The sequence below is a fragment of the Petaurus breviceps genome, unplaced genomic scaffold, assembly GCF_028583685.1.
Source record: "Petaurus breviceps papuanus isolate PSGF00001 unplaced genomic scaffold, PetGlider_PUasm1.0 151, whole genome shotgun sequence".
Classification (NCBI taxonomy): Eukaryota; Metazoa; Chordata; class Mammalia; order Diprotodontia; family Petauridae; genus Petaurus; species Petaurus breviceps.
Genome location: NW_027185712.1, coordinates 32,560,192 through 32,579,319, shown reverse-complemented (window position 1 = coordinate 32,579,319; position 19,128 = coordinate 32,560,192). Strand labels below are relative to the sequence as shown.

The following is a 19,128-nucleotide window of genomic DNA, read 5'->3' as shown; positions in this document are numbered from 1 at the left end:
CCCAACTGGAACAAGGTATAAAGCACATGAGCAAACAATTTTATAAAGGAGGAAATGTAAACAATTAAGCACTAGAGAAGATGTTCAAATTCCCTAATAAGAGAAAAGCAAATTAAGATGCTACCTTAAGCATTCTAAGATGGCAAAAAATAAAAACCATACAAATTCAGTGTTGCTGCATTGTGGGTAAAGAGAAGCACATATATTTTTGGTGATGCTGCAGACCAGTGTAAATATTTTGGAAAGCAATATGGCAATATGCAGGCAATCATAAAACTGATACCTCATGAGCATGCATTTCTAGTGATAGACTTTATTCAAGCATATCATAAAAAAACCAGGAGAGGGGAGGAAAGGAACTTGGCTGCACAAAAATGTTCACAGCTTCCCTATTTTAATAGAAAAAATCCAGAAACAAAGTGTATGTCCAACATGTAGAGAATACCTCATAATAATAATACAATAGAATATTATGGTTTTGTCTAAATATAAAACAAGAGCTAGCAGAATTGGGTTCAGATGTGTAAGTTTTTAAATATTATACTATCCATTCAAACAATAAGCATTCATTTTGTTGTTGTTGAGTCATTTTTTTCAGTCACATCTGATTCTCTGTGATCTCATGTAAGGTTTTCTTGGCAAGGATACTGGAGTAGTTGCCTTTTCTTTCTTCAGCTCATTTTACAGAAGAGGAACTGAAGCAGACTTAAGTGACTTGCCCAGGGTCACACAGCTAGCAAGTGTCTCAGGCTAGATTTGAACTGAGGAAGAGGAGTCTCCATGACTCCAGCCCCAGTGTTCTATTTCACCACCTACTTGCCCCTATGTGCTAGTGACTTTGCTAGTTGCTGGGAATACAAAATAAATAAACAAATAAGTGATTAAATGAATAAATAAATAAAAATTTTAGAAAGGTAAAAAAAAAGTCCCTGCTCTCATGGAGCAGTCTAATATTGTAGAATATTATTTTCTGTGTTTTTAATAGTACTAAAATAATCATACTCTAAACATGCATATATTTGCAGGTAACACTGAAAAATAATTTATAATGCTATATTTCATATTTTACTATTAAATATATTCATACATATAGAGTTGGCTATTAAATATATGTATAAATATAAGGTCACTACCGGTGACTTTTTAATGTTTCCATGGATGTATTTTTTTTATTTTAGCAGGATTAAAAGCATGGAATCAGTATTATTAATGAATATGAGGTTTTCCTTTGAGACTAAATTGCCTTAAATAGGACATTAAACAAATTCTTTTAGGGTATTAATTTAAAACAATGTGAAAAAATTCTTTAGCAAAATAATACCTTTGGTTGGCATGTCTGTATTTTTTTCCTTTCTTTTTTTAAATTCATAAGTGAAATGCTATATGGTCTTCTGTCAAGGAGAAAAGAGGAAATTTTACACAACAGGCTATTCCTGGACAGGTATTTATTTTCAGGTCCATAGAACACAGATGTACAGTCAGTTTCTCCTTGAAAAATTCCTGTCACATTTAACCACAGTCTGCAATAAAAGTTTTTAAGAGTCTGACTTGAAATAACGAAGAGGAATATATATTAAAACACACACACACACAAACACACACACACTCACACACACAAAGAACAGCCTTAAGGTGAGAAGTAAGACAGTTTAATGGTTTACTCAGTCCCTTTCAAAGGTGATGTCCCTAATATTATTTATTGTGTAAAGCTTAAGCTCTCACTGGAATTAAAAGGCAAAGCACAAAGATTCAGTCTCTGACATTCCCTCTTGCCTGCATATGTCATTTTTTTTCTTCATTTGCTTCTGAGGGACTGGGGGACATGATTAATGGCCTCCAGAGAGGCACGTGCCAATAACACTAGGTCTCCTTTAGAAGATGAGACAGTTGTGCCCTTATGAGAAATCTAACTGTTCACTAATCAGTAGCACTTATATTTATGAGCTAGCAAGACCCAATCACTTTGAGTCACAACTAGTTCCAAAACAATAAAAGATGGAAGTCTATCATAATTCAGCTCACCTTTTCTTAACAGAATCCCTTCATCCCGTGAATGCGGAGGTGAAGGAAGCTCTTTTTTTCTGAATACTATTTTTTTTGTCTTTTTTGTTTGCTTTTTCAGGATTCATTTGATTTTTCAAAAGGCATCATCAACACACTATCTAATTGGGCCATGTCCAACAATATTGCAATATGATATACATAGTATGTTTCTATGGAAACAGCACACACCAAATTCATTCAATTTATACTGTTCTCAATAAGTCAGCAATGTTGTAAACTTCTAAACAATGTGTTATAAAAATTTGCATCATTGAAGTGAGGATATATTACTCATACTGCATACTAGTTCATTCGAATGAGTCTGCAAAAGAATGATTTATATTCTGGGTATGATTTTGTTTTCTCATATCACAAAAAGATTTATCAATTCACCTAAATGAAGGAAGCTCAAAATCAGGTTGTAATACCCCAACACTTTATCCTACTTCAAATTTTTGTTGTTGTTCAGTTGTTTTTGTCATGTCCAACTCTTTGTGACCCCATTTGGGGTTTCCTTGGCAAAGATACTGGAATGATTTGCCTAGATCATTTTACAAATGAGGAAACTGAGGCAAACAGGATGAAATGAGTTGCCTAAGGTCACACAACCAGTAAGTGTCTGAGGTCAGATTTGAATTATGAAGATGAATCTTCCTGATTCCAAGCCCAGTGCTATATACACTACACCATGTCCCTGCTTTGATGAAAGTATATATTGATCATTGTTTTACTTAATTATATTTTGTTATATTTATGTGAGCTGTTTGTTTAGGTCACATGGCATGAAATATGCAAATGTCCACTTTAATTCTTCTTTGAACTAATTCTCCAGCTCTAGAAATGTTCAGTTCTACAGTAGAAATTTTACTTGCTCAGATCAAAACGTTTTTTTTAAACTGTTCTATCTTTAGTGAAAAAAATAAAAGGAAATTATTTTTCTTACATAAAGGGGCATTTTGTTTGTAATGAAGAAGGTTAAAGAGAGTATGATCTTTTGTTCCACCATTAAAAGAAAAAAATAGGCAAATAAATGCATAAACCCTTATTTCTACTAGGCAAAACCTACACATTTGCATATTTCCTTCCGAAACTTGTAAAAGGTGAGATCATCGTTTCACATCTGTAATATCATTCACTGTTGAATAGCCTGCAAAGTATGCAAAATCAATTTGACATAGAATATGAACCTTAACTGGCATTTGGGGGTCCTAACTCACTTAAATTTATTGTCATTATTTATTCTCACTAATGCAGCCTTCGCTGTATTTGATTATATGCAAAGGTATACTGGAGCCAGTTTGATCTGGCTTCTGAAAACCAATTCTTAAATTTTCAGTGTGGATATTTGCACTTCAAAAATCAGCAAATGCTACAAATTTGGGCTTGATTTGTTTCATCAATTGTCTAGGCTTAAAAAAGTAATGGAGAAAATATTAATAATGCAGATTAAGCTTTAAAAGTATGTTATTTGAACCTTTTCCTTCCACAAAGCCAATTGTTAAAAAAATTTTTCCAGTGTAACCCTTGATTATATGTGTATATGTGTGTAAGCTATGAAGTCTCAGTAAAATACTACTAAAAAGGGAAAGCACAGTACAAAACAGCAAATATTGTGATACTCACCAAATCTTTCATTAATACACTCATCTACAGAGTGTCCTATATATTAAGAGTAAAGAATGTGAACTACTAGATTAGTGGAATGAAGGTTTTTTGCCATTCTGCTTTGCAAGTGGGAGGGGAGGGCAGGGTTGGTATGATAGGAATTATGTTTGTCTGCTATTGTGTTCTTCAGAGGAGCATTATATCATTATTATGGCAGTTTCATAGTGGTCTACTGAATTTAGAATATTTTATACAGCATTTATACAAATATATTCCTTTCTATTCTTCTGAAGCATTATTGGAAATATCCAAATTTACATTCAGTCATTTTTAGTCAATGTGGGAAGCTTCTTTCTAGGGATCAAATGCAAAGAGGATACATTGCTCACCTCTCTGTGGGTGCATCATTTGCATGGATGTGACCTTAGCCCCTCACTTGATGGTCCTCTTTCTTATCCATTGGCTTTAAATGGTAACCATGCTGAAGGGAAGAGGTTCTGGGACCACTTTGCTTCACACACTTGACAGTTTTCATGTTCTACCTGTCTAAAATCTGACACATTCACCCCACTGGGTCTGTCATATAGTTAGTTTAGAAAACAGCCTCATTTGGTCTATGGCCATCTAGCCATGTGTATGTGTCTTATTCATTGTTTTGTAATGTGTGGATTTTTTTCCTTTGCTCTTCAAGGTGAAACTTCTGTCATCATAATAACGAGCTCATGCAGAGAAAATAGGAAGTGACATTTATGACAGTACTGTTGTTGGAGCTCAGAAAATGCCTCCTAAAATGCTAAAACACTCTCTGACATGGGAATAATACCATGCCTGTCACCTAAGATGGATGGTGTAAGCAGTGTGGGCAATGAGGGATACAGCCCCCAAAGCCTTAAACCAGGCAACTAAACTCCAACTTGCAGAAAAATTCTTCAGGTTGGGTCTAATCAAAAGGTAATTTATGACTACTTGCAACATCTTGATTTGCTCCACTTGGTAACATTTAAAATTATATTCAATGTAATTAGAGTTGTTGTTTGTTAGCTTCCCCACTGCTGAAAAGCTCCTTGGTGTCATAGATTTATGCTGTCTCTCCAAAGTTAGGAAAAGTGAATAAAACAGAGGACAAAGGTACAGATCTGCTCCAGTGAAGTTCTATTCCTCAAGGCCCTGGCATAACAAGCTGTAAATTAGAATTCATGCTGAAGGATTGGGGTAGGTTGGGGATTGGGATGAGATACCCTGAGAGGTCCTTTCCAGTTCTTCCATTTTAGGCATAATTGATCTATGGTCAATTGATCTCTCTCCCTTTTGCCCCCACGTGATATAGTAAGAAAGTAAGAGGTAGATGAGGTAGTAAACTAAAGTTGTTTACTCTACTGAGGCATTTTACTAAAGTAATGATGTGGCTGAGTCCTATGGCCCCCTCAGTATGAAAATGTTTCTCCTTTAGAGAAGTAGGAAGACCAGTTGGCTGGAAAATGGTCATGCCCAGGATTGTGGTGATAGCTGTCTGGAAAATAAAATAACTTATGATACGATTTTAAGTTTAATCTGCATTATAACATTTTCTCTGCCTTTTCTTATGTCTAGACAATCAACAAATCTAAATCAAACTCTAATTTAGTTTTCTTTTTTTTCTGATTTCCAGTGATTTAAATATTCTCACTGAAAATTAACAATTTCCCTTTTGGAGCCTGTCAGCTGGCTCCAGCAGTCCTCTGGATCCTGAAAGGCCAAACTCACCAGAACTGCAAGCAATAAAGGGGAGGAACAGCTTTGTGCATTATGTGTCTTTGCTTCCTATCTTTCTTCCTGGGAAAAAAGAATAAAGGAAACAAGAATGTTTTAATTTAATTTTTTGGAGGGGAAGGCAAGGCAATTGGGGATACGTGACTTGCCCAAGGTTACACAGTTAATAAGTGTGTCAAGTGTCTGAGGCTGGATTTGAGCTCAAGTTCTCGTGATTCCAGAGCCAGTACTCTATTTTTACTGCACCATCTAGTTGCGTCTAGGAAACAAGAATTTATTAAGGGCTTACTATATACCAGTCCCTGCGCTAAAAAAAACTCATCCTCACAGAACCCTACATGGGAGGTAGGTATTATTATTCTTACCATTTTACAGATAAGGAATCTAAGGCAGACAGAGTTATCTAAGGCAGACAGAGTTTAAGTGACTTGCTCAGGGTCAAACAACTAGTAAGTATATGCAGATCTAATTTTTTATCTACTGTGCTGCCCAGAAGAGAACCTCCCACCCTCTGGTCTCTCCCATTCTGGTCACTGGCTTAGGAATTGCTCTCCATGGCTCTGCTTCAGATTTCATAAGGCAACATAGAATATAGATGTTTCTTTATTGTTAATTAAACATCACATTAGCTGTCCTTTATTTTCTGTAACTGCATCCATCGGGTAAGGACATTAATTGGTTACAGCTATTCCCATAATTTGATTTCAATGGTCTGTGATCCTATGATAGGTATCTACTTTTAGCTCCACCTTTCAGGCCTTTTGGATCAACTTCCTTTAGCATAAAGTAGGCTGGGCACCTTTTACGCCACCAATGTACATGTCAGGAGAGACCTGATTTGGACCCCATTTTATACTTGGGTACTGGTTCTAAGTCTAGGTCAGCCCCTGTGTACCAGATTTCTACCATGGTATCCATTCCAATTCTAATGTCTAGCTTTAGTAGTACTATTAGTAGTGTCTATAATAATAATAATGGTAATAGTAGTACTATGAGGGGCGGCTAGGTGGCACAGTGAATTAAAGCACTGGCCTTGGAGTCAGGAGGACCTGAGTTCGGTTGCGGCCTCAAACAACACCCATACACACAAAAAAAACTAGCCATGTAACCTTGGGCAAGTTACTTAATCCCAATTGCCCTCCAAACAGGCAAAAAAAAAAAAAAGTAGTATGATTAATGGTGGAGGGGAGTGAAAACACAAGACTTCTTTTTTTTTTTTTAATTAATCGGGGTTAAGTAACTTGCTAAAGGTTACACGGCCAATTATTTCTGGGTGTGGTGCTAAGTATTGGAGCCCGGATTCGATCCCCAGGTCATCCTGACACTGGAGCTGGTGCTCTTAGTCGCTGAGCCACCTGACCACCCCTAAGACTTCTAATTCATGCCTCCAAGGCTCAGACTTCTTTGAAACCAGGATCACCTGCTCTTCAAAATTTATTGGCTGTGATTATATAACTATTCAATATCTCCCAGAGACCATGAAAATTAAGAGCCTAATCCACTAGTGATATAACCTTGAACCCAGTAGAGTTAACCTGCCCCCCCACCCCATGACTTTCATTATCCATGGGGTGAAGTAGCTGCCAAATGTTGTAGTGAAAAGGGGGGGGGATACCTAAGTGTTTATATTTTGTTAAAATGAATGTCATAAATTATACATTAAGTTAGTGGCCAGTGATTACTCAGGGTCCTTCAGTGAGCCAGTTGAAGGGTTCTGTTATTTAGGGATATTGGATGGATATGCTGGAAATTAGCTCTCTACTGATTTTAAACGCTAGAGGGACCCAGTGCGGGAAGTCTGTGATTGTTTCCAAGGCCCATTATCAGCTCTCAGGCTTGAATTTGAGGAAATTTCCAGATCTTACTATTTCCTATAAAGCATAGGGAAAGAGATTGTAGTAAAGGGTTTCTCCTGATGGGGTGGGGGGGAGTCTTGCAGGGTAGGGTGAATGAAGGCAGAGAGGGACTACAGGCTAACAAGAATTTTCCTTGGTGAGAGGTAGCTGGTATCTCTGTAGCTCTGTGACTGTCCGGCACAAATAGTCCGTGTGAACATATGGGGTGGATTCCCTAATTTTGCCCATCCAGCATATCCCTTGAGCTGTTTCGGTTTTGCTTTGCTCATAGAGCACAGCACCTTCTCTGATGTGGGCACACCATACTGAGTGGTCCTGTGCCAGTGTCTCCCATGTCACACAAACAATTCCAAAGTTCGAGACCTAGAGATTGTCATGTGAATGCTTGCCCTGTGTGAGTTCTCCATAAAAGTCTCTTTGACAAATGTACATTTTGCATTCAAACAACATGGCCGGCCCATTGGAGTTGTGCTCTTCGAACTCACAATTTAAGGTAGGGGGGCAACACCCAAAAGCAGGGAAGAAAGGGGGGAAGCCAAGGGGCATCTTATTTGGTGCAGTTGAAACCAGGCAGCACATAGATGTCAAACAGAGTAAGCATTAGCCTAGTTTCTGCACCCTAAAAAGGAAGGTATTAGGAGTTTAGTATGCTACCACCCCCCCCCCAGCCCTCCAATCAGAGGGGAGAGGAAGCTGTGGGAGGGGCTGTCAACCATGTCTTGAGTTTGCAGTTTGGTGGTGAGGGGCATCTTGTTCCTTGGAGTTTAAATCAGGCAGAGTAGCAGACCTAGCTGTGATACCCTAGGTAAGTCACTTCTTAGCTTCTGTCTATATCAGTCTCTTCATCTGTAAAATGGTGGTAACAATAGCACCTATGTCACAGGGTTCTCTGAACACCTTAAAGTAGAAAAATAAATGCTATAATTTTTATTATTGTTGTTATTCAGAGGATATAGCATAGCGGATAGAATGCTGGCCTGGATTAGAATTCTGCCTCTTACCTTTACTAGCTGGGTGACCTTGGGCAAGTCATTTAATTTTTCTAAATTTCTGGATACAATCTAAGAGTTACCTAATAAGGCATAGGTTGCAATTTGAATCAGTGCACAACAAGAAAATAACAGCTTCTTGGTCTACTGATGAATTTCACAGGTTTTTTTTTTCTTTTTAAGAACGAATTTATGCTTAATTCAGCAGGAAGCCAGTGAAGATTTTGGAGGAGTTTAGTTCCTCCCAATAAAACATACTGACTGTGTGACCCTGGGCAATTCACTTAGCCTCTGAGTTCTCTAGGCTACTCTCTAAGATTATAAGTACTAAAGAAGGTATAAAGAAGAAGTTTCCTCATTGTGGAGATCTGTAGATCAATGAAATCACAATGAAATTCCTATCCCATTATTATTACATCTTTCTCCTCTATCTATCTATCTATCTATCTATCTATCTATCTATCTATCTATCTATCATCTATCATCTATCTATCTATCTCTGTCTACATGTATATATATGTATATGTATATAAGCACACACATAACTATGTACATAAATACATACATATAGACATACATACCCACACATTGATTAACCTGAAGATTATACATTTTGTAATAGGTAACAAAACCATTAACATAGCAAAAGGTGATAAAAAGAATGACAAGATAAGGATTGAATCCGAATTTTAGATTGAGAATGGACATTTGAGATCCTCTGACAGAATTCCTTGTTAATGCAAATTTTTGAAAAAAAATTAGAATCACAATAGTCAAATGAGTTAATGGTAGTTTCAGAATTGAACCCCCAGTCTTCTGAATTACAAGTAAGGGTTATTTCTACTGCAGTTGGGCTTGACATTGTAAACACCTTCTTCCCAAATATGAATCAGTAAATTGTTGCAAAACAAATATGGAAAATCCACTAGACTCATCTTACCCTTTTTACCTAGTTACTCTTTTGCATTCACACCCTATAATTCATTTGGTTTTTATTTTTTCAGTCCAAAATGAAAAGACTCATTATCACTGGTGTAAAACTGTGAAAAGGTCTTGGATTGACCACAAATGTCACCTAAAACTTAGTAGTATTTAAGTTTAAAACATAAAAATAAACCAAAGAACTACCAAGCTTATTTATTAGAATGTTTGTTATCTTCTGCATCATGCCAACATTTCACAAGACTATAAATGAACAGTGTAAGACTACTTGCTGTTGTTGAGTTTTCAACTGATCCAGGAATCCTATAAGAAAAAAAAAACAAAAATTTAATTTAAAATCTTCCTCAAGCAGTCAGAGGAATTCTCAATATGAATTAGTAATTTTTTGTCAGGAAACATGCTAGGATTTTGTTATTTATCTCCCAATTGTTTCTGTTTTGTGCAGAAACCCTGAAAATCTTCCCCTTCCAGATTTGCTTTTGTTTTGTTTTGTTTTTTTTGACTAAGGAAAAGGGGCCATTCTTTGCCTCATTTCTTACCTGGTCTTAATCACTGAATGGCATTGCTTCAGTCAAACTGAGACCGGGGAAAGACCTTAGCTTGAAAAGGTCAATGTCTTTCTTCCACTTCATCCAAACCAGCTCTAATCATTGTGATCTATATCTTGCCACTGGACCCAAGTGATTCCAGAGGAGAAAGTGAGACTGGTTACTTTGCACAGCCTTCCTTTTTTAAAAATCTAATTCACTTGCATTGCATTGAATTTCTCAAGAAGCAGCTATTTTCGAAGTGGCCCCAGTGGGGATAGGGAGTAAGGAGGGAGGAAGTTAATGGTATACTGGTAAATATTCAGTCACTTGTTCTCTGGAGGAAAAAATAAGGTACACAAGACAAACTTTTAAGTTTATTCTGTATTATTGATCTTTCACCCCATCACTTTCTTAAGACTAGACAATTTAGCAGAACAATACATCTAGCTCTGATTTGTAGCATTTACTGCTTTCTGAAGTACTCTGAAATTTAACAACTGGCTCTTCAAACTGGTTTGAATCTGCTCCTACACTTCCCTAGAGAGGTCCTGCCTTTTTGAGAAGTCAGAGATTCCCCCTGTTTTTCAAAGGAAGTAAGTTATTATTTTTTGGTGGGTATCTGGAGACTGAGGAGGAAAGAGAATGTGTAGTTGAAGGGACAGTGTGGAGAATAGAAAATGGTTACTCCATTGGCTACAATGACGTTGCCCTATAGGTGGCATGATACAGCAGAAAGAACACCATCTCTACCATCAGAGGACATATGTTCCATTCCAATCTCTTATATTTATTATTTGGGTGTCCCCATTTAAACCCTGTGGGGTTTACCTTGATTGCAAAATTAGAGGGTAGGACTGAATAGCTTCTCTGATCATTTCAAATTGGACATCTATGAGCCTCTAGTTTGGGTCTGATGGAAGATTGGCATCGGAGAAGCTTTAATTCCAACTTGCTCACCTTGATTAGGACGTGCCTGAAGTTACTAGAATTGAGGATGCAATATAGTATAGTAGAAACAGAATAGATTAAGGAGCTATGAAATTTAGATTCCCCCATTTATTGTTATGCATACTTACTATGTCCCTAGGCTTCAATTTCCACATTTGTAAAATACTAGAATTTTATACGTTTTTATCATTTACCCTTAGAATTTTCAAATTCTAATTTTATAATTAGAATTCTAGAATCTTGCACATTAGAATTTGTAAAACTCTGATAAGATTTTAGTGTTGAAAGGGACACTTTAAGATTATCTGGTCCAAACTTAGCCCTAATCCAAACATATTGTTTCCATCATCCTCTAGTTTTAATACTTTAATATGTAATTTAATTTATCTTAATTTAATACTTAATGCTTTAATACATCCTCTATTTTAATACTTCCAGTGAAGGGTTATTTACTACTTAATAAGGCTCTATGTTCCAATGTTGGACAGCTGTAATTGATAAAAAGTATTACTTAGGATTACTGAAGTGCTCCATGGTAGACTCTCAATGGCAATGGAAAGATGGCAGGGAGGCCCCCAGCATATTTTGTGGGATGGATTCCTTTGATAATAATTTAGAAAGTCACACAAGGTGTTAAGGCAGGAGTAGATGATGATCTGCATCACAGAGGAGAATATTCATATCCTTTAGAACACATATCTATTTGAGTAGGAATAAAGGATGTAAAATTTTGATAGCAGAGGATATAATAGCTATATAGATCATCCTTATGTGAACTTGGTCAAATGAAACTTCTTGGAGTGTTTTTTATTTTCTTCGGGATATTTTCCATCTTCTCTTTAATAGCATTCTGGACAATGATGTTAGATCTCACTGTGGTGGCTCTGCTATTGTTGATGGTGAAGATAAAAAAGCAAAAATCTTTGCAAGTTTTTTCAATTTATCTTTTTTCTTCGGCAATATCTTTTGATCTTGGGCAAGAGACAGCTATGATTGATTCCACTAAGATTGAAGAAGTGGGGAAGGATAGAGAATGGGTAAGTTCAGCCAGCATTTGTCTTTGGAATTACTCTGTCTCTCCCTATGCTTTGACTCCTCCAGTGACTAACCCACCAATGTCAGTGCCTGTCTTCCCTATATTGGTCTTTTCACTCTGTCCCTCATACCCAGTGTTTTGTGCTGAGATGCTCTTTCCCCTCTCTGCTTACTTCTGAAATGTGTCCAAGGTATCAGCTGGCTAAAAAATATTGGAGGATCTGTGATTTAATTAGCATAAGTGTGAGGACTTATGGTGAGTGGAACTCCTACCAGTGCAAGTCAGCACCTTCTCTGCAATTTATAGTTTCAGAGAGTTCCCTTGAGAGATAAGTTTAAGTGACCTACTCAAGGTCACATAGTACTGTCAGGGCTGGACATGAGCCCAGTTCTCTTTAGTTTCAAGGCTGGTTCTTTGTCCATTATCCCATGCTTCCTCTTAGCTAGCTAATATGATAATATTATATCTGCTTCTTTCAGAGGGCTAAGGGCCCTACTACATCGAACATTTTGACACATCAGGATGCACTAATCTCACTTTGTTATCTATGCCATGTTTGCCTTTTGTTATTACAGATTTGATAGTGGTACATTTTTGGGGGGAAGGGACCGCTGTCCTAACTAAGGGTGGTACTAATGCTCAGCATATGTTTAGATGAATTCTCATATTTAGACACTAAAGTATGACTGATCCAGATGTACACACTTGACTTCTAAAAGTATAAAACTATGAAATATTGAATACCAAGACTTAAGGGAATATGTTGACATTTTGGTATCCATTTTTCTTTTAATAAACCCATATTTGCAAACTCTTGATCTTCCCGTCACCCATTTTCTGTCCTTGCCTTTCAGTTTCCCCATGAGTGAACAAAAAGAAGAGAGTGTGTCATGATCACTTTAGCATTATGATGTACAAAAGCGTCATTATGCTATGGATGGCCAAGCTTGGGACAATTGTAGGGCTGTTTGATGGCCAATTACATCGTGTGAGACTATTCTTTAGTACCAGAAGAAATAAGTGGGAGATGGAAGAGCAGTCATTTACAGGAAGTAAGAGAAGAAGAAACATCTTTTCCCAAAGAAAAAGGCAAAAGTAAGAATTTAATTCTACTTATATGCCAAAGAAAAAGAGAAAAATTTATCTTTTAAAAATCATGTGCCTTTCCCTACACAATTATATCCATTATTACTTACCTTCCATATACTGTCATATTAGCATGAATGTGCTAATGTGCATGAACCCAAATTTTTCTTGTGCCATTAATAAGTATAATAGGCAACAATGTATACGCACAAAGTACCATGTGAAGACTAAGAGGAAGGGAAAAGAGAATTACCTACTGTGAGAGTATGTGGGAGGGAGTGATCAGGGAAGCCTTCATCAACTAGGTGACATTTGAGTTGGGCTTTAAAGGATGGGTAGGAATTAAAGAGGCAGATAAGAAGATGTATTCTGTTCTTGCAATATGGAAGTGGAAGGGTACATGGAGTGTTATAGGGAAAGAAAATCATCCAGAGATCATGGGAGGCATGGATAGCAGTAACTGGAGAAGATGAGAATGGTAAAGTGGTGCTACATATTGGAGGGCCATGAAATGCCAGACTACTCCCTGCCATGCTATAGAAACACTTCAAACTTTGCCTCCAATTAAGTCCTTTATCTCCTACCATGATTACATGTCTGCCTCATTGGATATAGTTCACCCTATGTAGGTAAACCAAGATTCTCCCAATTTGTGCATATGCTTCTCACCACTGCAAGCAAATTCAAAACAATATGACCTTTCTAGGAAAGAACATGATGATCAATTGGTCTATGACTCCACTCACCATTTTTGTGACTCCCCAGACTAAAACATTCCTCCTTGCCCACCACTTCCCTATATTTCTTATCTCACCATATCAAAATGTGGGCTCCTGAAAAGCAAGCACTGCCTCATCTTTTGTCTATATATCCCAAGTACCGTACAGTGCCACTTATTTATTAATTTGTTCAATTTTATTCAAGACAGCAATGGGAAATAACTAAAGAATTTTTATTTAATTGGGTGAGTTAACTAGGTCTCCACATAAGACCATTCTAGTAATGTTATGGAGCACACATCAAAGTGAGGAGAGCATATGACCCAGTGGGAATATTGCTTACCTTGTTAGGATGCATGGTGCTTTGTGCTATGTATAGACTGCTAATGCGAGCAGCTAGGTGACTCAGAGAATAGAACACTGGGTCTGGAGTCAGGAAGACTCATTTCCATGAGTTCAAATCTCACCTTATTCACTTACTAGCTTTCTGACTCTGGGAAGTCACTGAAATTTGTTTTTCTTAGTTTCTTCATTTCCATTCCATGGAGAAGGAAATTGCAAACCATTCCATGTCCACTTTGCCAAGAAAATCCAATTGCGATAAATAATAATCAAACATGTCTGAATAACAACAATAGAATGCTAAAGAAACCCAAGTTCTTTCCCTTGTCAAACTTTTCTGTCCTTTGTCTTTCTTCTTTAGAGCCCTGTTTTCTTCTAGGTCATGATTAGCTAATCTGATAAATAAAGTCATGTTAATGCATTAATGGTTGCCAATGTGGAGCCTATCCTAACGTCCACTTTTGACAGGTCTCTTGTGGAACTATTTTTGGCAGTGGTTCTTATGAACAATACACTCAGGAAATATTTGATTGTGTTAATGACGATGATGAGGAAAAGAAGGAGAAAGAAAATGACCTTGTTTTAAACTTGAGATGTTCCAGTGGTGGGGGTTAGACCTAATATCAGGATTGTATGTAGATATTTAGGAAACTTAAGAGGCCTTCAACAGCCCTAAAATCCTATCTTGTAGGTGACTTCTTATGCCATCTATATGCAGGCATAGCTGTGACTACTGAGAGAATTCCCCCACCTCTGAAGCCACTATGTTCCCTGCAGCAGAACAACTAATCAAAGAATTATGTGTCAACAGAAGGAAGTGAAAGAGCAACAGGATTACTTACTGATGAGCATTATAACTGAAGGCAATAAAGATGCATCCCCAGTGTTCTGTCTTGGTCCCTCTGTTTGCATTCCAGACTGTGCTGGAAAGTTAATGAGCTGAGTGCTCATCTATAGATTTGTTGTATATGAGTACTGGGGTATTTGACCATGGGAGGTAGGGTAAGGATCGCAGTGGGATGATTGGGGAGCACAGAAAGACAGAATGGCAGTCAGGAGGAAGATTAGATACAATATTTTGTCCTGTCACTCATTCCTCTTGTTCCCTGTAACATCTAGCCTCCTCATGCAACTTTGTTTTTCAATAAATCCACCATTATTACATGTTGGGATATAAAATATGAAAATCAAAAGGGATGAAGCTTCTGTCTTGAAGAGATTTTGTAACATTACTTTGGATAGATGTAGAACCCCTTCAGCAATAGCAAACAGAATTGAAAATGCAGGAAATTAGAATGGAATGTCCCTGATGGTAGGAATTATTTTCTCTTTGTATTCTCAATGTTATAGTGCTAATGTAATACTCACAGCACCAACAGTCATGATAAATATACCTGCATAGTGCTCAATTGCAAAATATAACAGACTCTCTATACAAAAGACAGAAGCAAAACATTTATTCAGACACTAGAAAACTGAATCCCCAAAGCAGTGAGCTGATCCCCCCTTCATAGTAGCAAAAAAGTTAATGTCACAATAGCACATAGAGCCAAGGCATCCTTTAGCCTTCCCACAAACCAACACAAAACCAATGTTTACTCACAAGTCTATCTGTTTCCCTAGGAAGTGTCCTCTCCTCCCAACCATCTATCTAGCTTGCTCTGACTTCCAGCTTCCTATGGGCTCTGCTCCACCCTTCAGCAAACTCCTCTCACTACAGGGTCCATATGATTACATTCAACTAATTAGGGGGCAGAGTTTATTTTCAAAGCAAGGGAGGTCTTCAAATTCCATTAGGCTTATTAAGGGGCAGGGAAGATCTTTAAATTACCATTACCATTACAAATGCCTAGAAGAATGTAGACAGTTAATATTTGCCAACTGATTAAACAACTCCCTTCTCCAAAGTGACTATAGGTGTATGAGAAGCAGCCTTATTAAAATATATATGTTGTTAGTTGCATAGATACAGGGAAATAAATATATTAGATGTCTAGGGGTCAGAGGTGCATGATTTCAGTGAAATGCCATTGACATTGTAGTGTGGCATACACTGTGTAAGGTCATTCTGGAAGTGGGATTGGGTGGGTTGGAATTCCAGGCCAGGCAGAAGGACTGATGATGTTGAGTTTGTAAAAGGAGAGTGAAGAACAACATGGAGAAAAATCAGGAAATTCTGGTTAAGATGGAGACATAATATCTAGGGAAATTATTAAGGTTTCAGTTGCTTAGAATCAATGGAAAGCCTCACCAGATAATTTGTGTTAAAAAGGTCAAAGGATACAGACTGAATGATAGGACTGTGGGAGTAGGGAAAGGAGATTGAGTGGTGAAAGGGAAAGAAAAGAGGAAAGGATGGGAAGGCAAATGAAAAGAAAGGAGGAAAAGGAAAAAGGATAATGATCACATTCATTAAGACTTGATAAAGAAGCATGGTGTGAAGGAAAAGTGAAATGAATTTAAAAAAATAATAAGTAGTGCTCCAGATTGTGCCAGTTGAATAGAGTATTATATGATATGTACTTGTACTTTTACCTGAGGTATTTGCAATTTGGGCCTAAATATTCTATCATATGATATATTTAAAAAAAACAACTATTTATATCACTGATGTACTTCAATGATCATATTTGGGTAGTAGCATTTGCAAAGAGAAATTTTAGTTCTTTGTGGTTCCCCAGGCAGCCAATAATAATTTAACATGGAAACTCAAATGGGGGAGCCTTTTGTTTGATGGTGGGGCTATACCTTTCTTTCCACTTGTTTGCATCAAGTTGTTAAAAGCAGTATTTCACATTTTTCTACAAAAAGAAATTGAAATTCTATTAGCAGTTGAAGAGAGATATGATCCTTCCTCACCCTTCAATTACTCCCTAGTAAAGATTTTGTGTTGAAAAGTGCATTAACTCTTTAAGGTTATCAGCTATTGAATTACAATTTATCCAGAATAATTATGAGTTGTGGCAATCTAGTTCATTATTTACCACACATCTTATACTTTAATGGCTAAATTGTGAAGAGTTAGAATACTATAAATCACTTAACAACAAAAAGGTATAGAGCACAAATTTATTTCATTTTACTTATTCCACAATTTTCTCAGGCCTTATAAAACCTCAGGATCATAATAAGAAAAAAGCTAATTCAACATTAAAATTTTTGGTTGTTTGATTGGATAAATGGACATTCAATCAACCAGTTTGCTAAGTGCCTCTCTTGAGGTAGGCACTGTGCATAAAAAGCTTGAAATAGTATAGTTCCTTGCTAACAGTCTAGCTAGAAACAACAGGAAGGAATGTGTGTATAATGTATATATTTGTATGTATACATACAAATGTGCATATACATACAAACTCTGTGTGTGTGTATGTGTGAAGCATGAGAAAGAGTAAAGTCATTTTTTTTTTCTGGTCTCTACTATTTATGAAAGAGGGTAAGGTGGTTTGAGGTCAACTTGTAACCAAACATTTGGATGTATATTTGACCCTAAAAATTTTTAAGGAAACATTAATGTTTACTGAATATGTGAGTGACATGATCAGTCTTGTACTTTAGGAAAATCATTATGACAGCTACATAAAGTATGAATTTAAGCAGGAGAGACTTGAGACAAGTCAATAAACTAGAAAACCATTGCAATAATTCCAATGAGTTGGCAATGTCTTGAAATAGGCCATGTTATTACAAAGAAAATGGTGGATGCATGAGATTTTATAGAGGTATGAATGACATTGGTGGCTAATTTCATACATGGGATGTGGGAAAGTGATTGGTCAGTGATAATACTGAATTCAACCTGGGTGACTATAAAGATGGTGGTATCCTTAACAGAAGTGCATGCTAAATAAAGGCATATAATAAAGTGTAGATACTTGTTAGAGTATCCTGGGAAATTTATTTAATCTCTCAATTAACTCTTGAAGGTGGAAAAGATAACTATCTATATTTGTGGGATGAAATTCTACATGTACCAGTACTTAATTCCAATGGAATCATAGGCCTTGTATATGGAAATATGTGTACATATACATATATACACATACACACATATAGCTATATGTATCTATATCTATCTTCCTGTATTCCTGTAGTACTAGTACATCAATTAGCCTGAATCAATTAATATTTGTTCTCAAATAATTAGGTTTTAAAACTGGGGGATGAAAAAGGAATATATATGGTATATTGTCCTAAAGGTAAATCTAGATTTGAAAAAGTTAATCTTTTCTCCATTGTCAGTACCTAATGCACGAGTACCAGGTAATACCTTAAACACAGGAGTCATACTTTTTTTTTTTTTTTTAATAATTTCTCTCCCCGCTACCCGGCCTGTCCGCCGCCGCTGCCGTTCTGCCCACCGCCCTGCTCTGCCGCTGCAGCCTCCACCTGCTGAGCCAAGGCCGGGTCCCGGCCCCTGAAGCCCCTCCGGCCCGCGGCTATGCCGAGGCCGCCCCCGCCGCCGGCCAGATGTCCTTCACCTTCGCCTCCCCGATGCAGGTGGATGTCCCAACCCAGAGTGGGGCCTTTGGGATCTTCGCTGCCCACGTCCCACCCTTCAGGTGCTGAAGCCCTGCTTGGTGCCCGTGCACGCCGAGGACGGCACCACCACCAAGTATTTTGTGAGCAGTGGTTCTGTCACAGTGAATGCCGATTCCTCTGTGCAGCTGCTGGCAGAGGAAGCCGTGGCTCTGGACATGCTGGACCTGGCGGCCTCCAGATCCAACCTGGAAAAGGCGCACTCAGACTTGTCAGGGGCATCAGATGAGGCAGCCCGGGCTGAGGTTCAGATGCGGATAGAAGCCAATGAAGCTATCGTGAAAGCGCTGGAATCGTGAGCTGGGGAGCTGAACCCTTGCAGTCGTCCAGAGATGGTGTGTCCATTTTGCTGCATGGCAATCACCCCGAGCTGAGGAGACCAGTAAATACCCAGGAAGGAAGAGGATGCCTCGCTCCCAGTCCCCTTTCTGCCTACCCCCTACTCTCCAACCCCAGGTTAAAATCCACAAGGGTTCTGGAATTTTAAAATAAAAAAAAAATAATAATAATTTCTCTCAATACAGAAATTCCAAGAGTAGAGTGCCAAATGTCCTACTCTTCCAACTTTCAATACAGTGGTATACTAATTTGGAGTGAAGCAATTCAAGAAAAATTAGCAGAGAAAAATTAGAACTGTCTCATGTACTTAGGAAATCCTGTATGAGCTATTGATATGTGTGGGTGAATGACCCAGTGCCTAATAGGGGCTAGAGTGAATGCTGTTTTCTCCTATCTTTTTCTCTTACA

The 19,128-nt window shown here is 37.6% G+C and overlaps 1 pseudogene; it reads left to right on the top strand.

Moving 5' to 3' along the window:
* Window positions 1-18,159: 18,159 nt before the first annotated feature.
* LOC138153439 (ATP synthase subunit delta, mitochondrial pseudogene) lies at window positions 18,160-18,691 on the top strand (annotated as a pseudogene).
* Window positions 18,692-19,128: the final 437 nt, after the last annotated feature.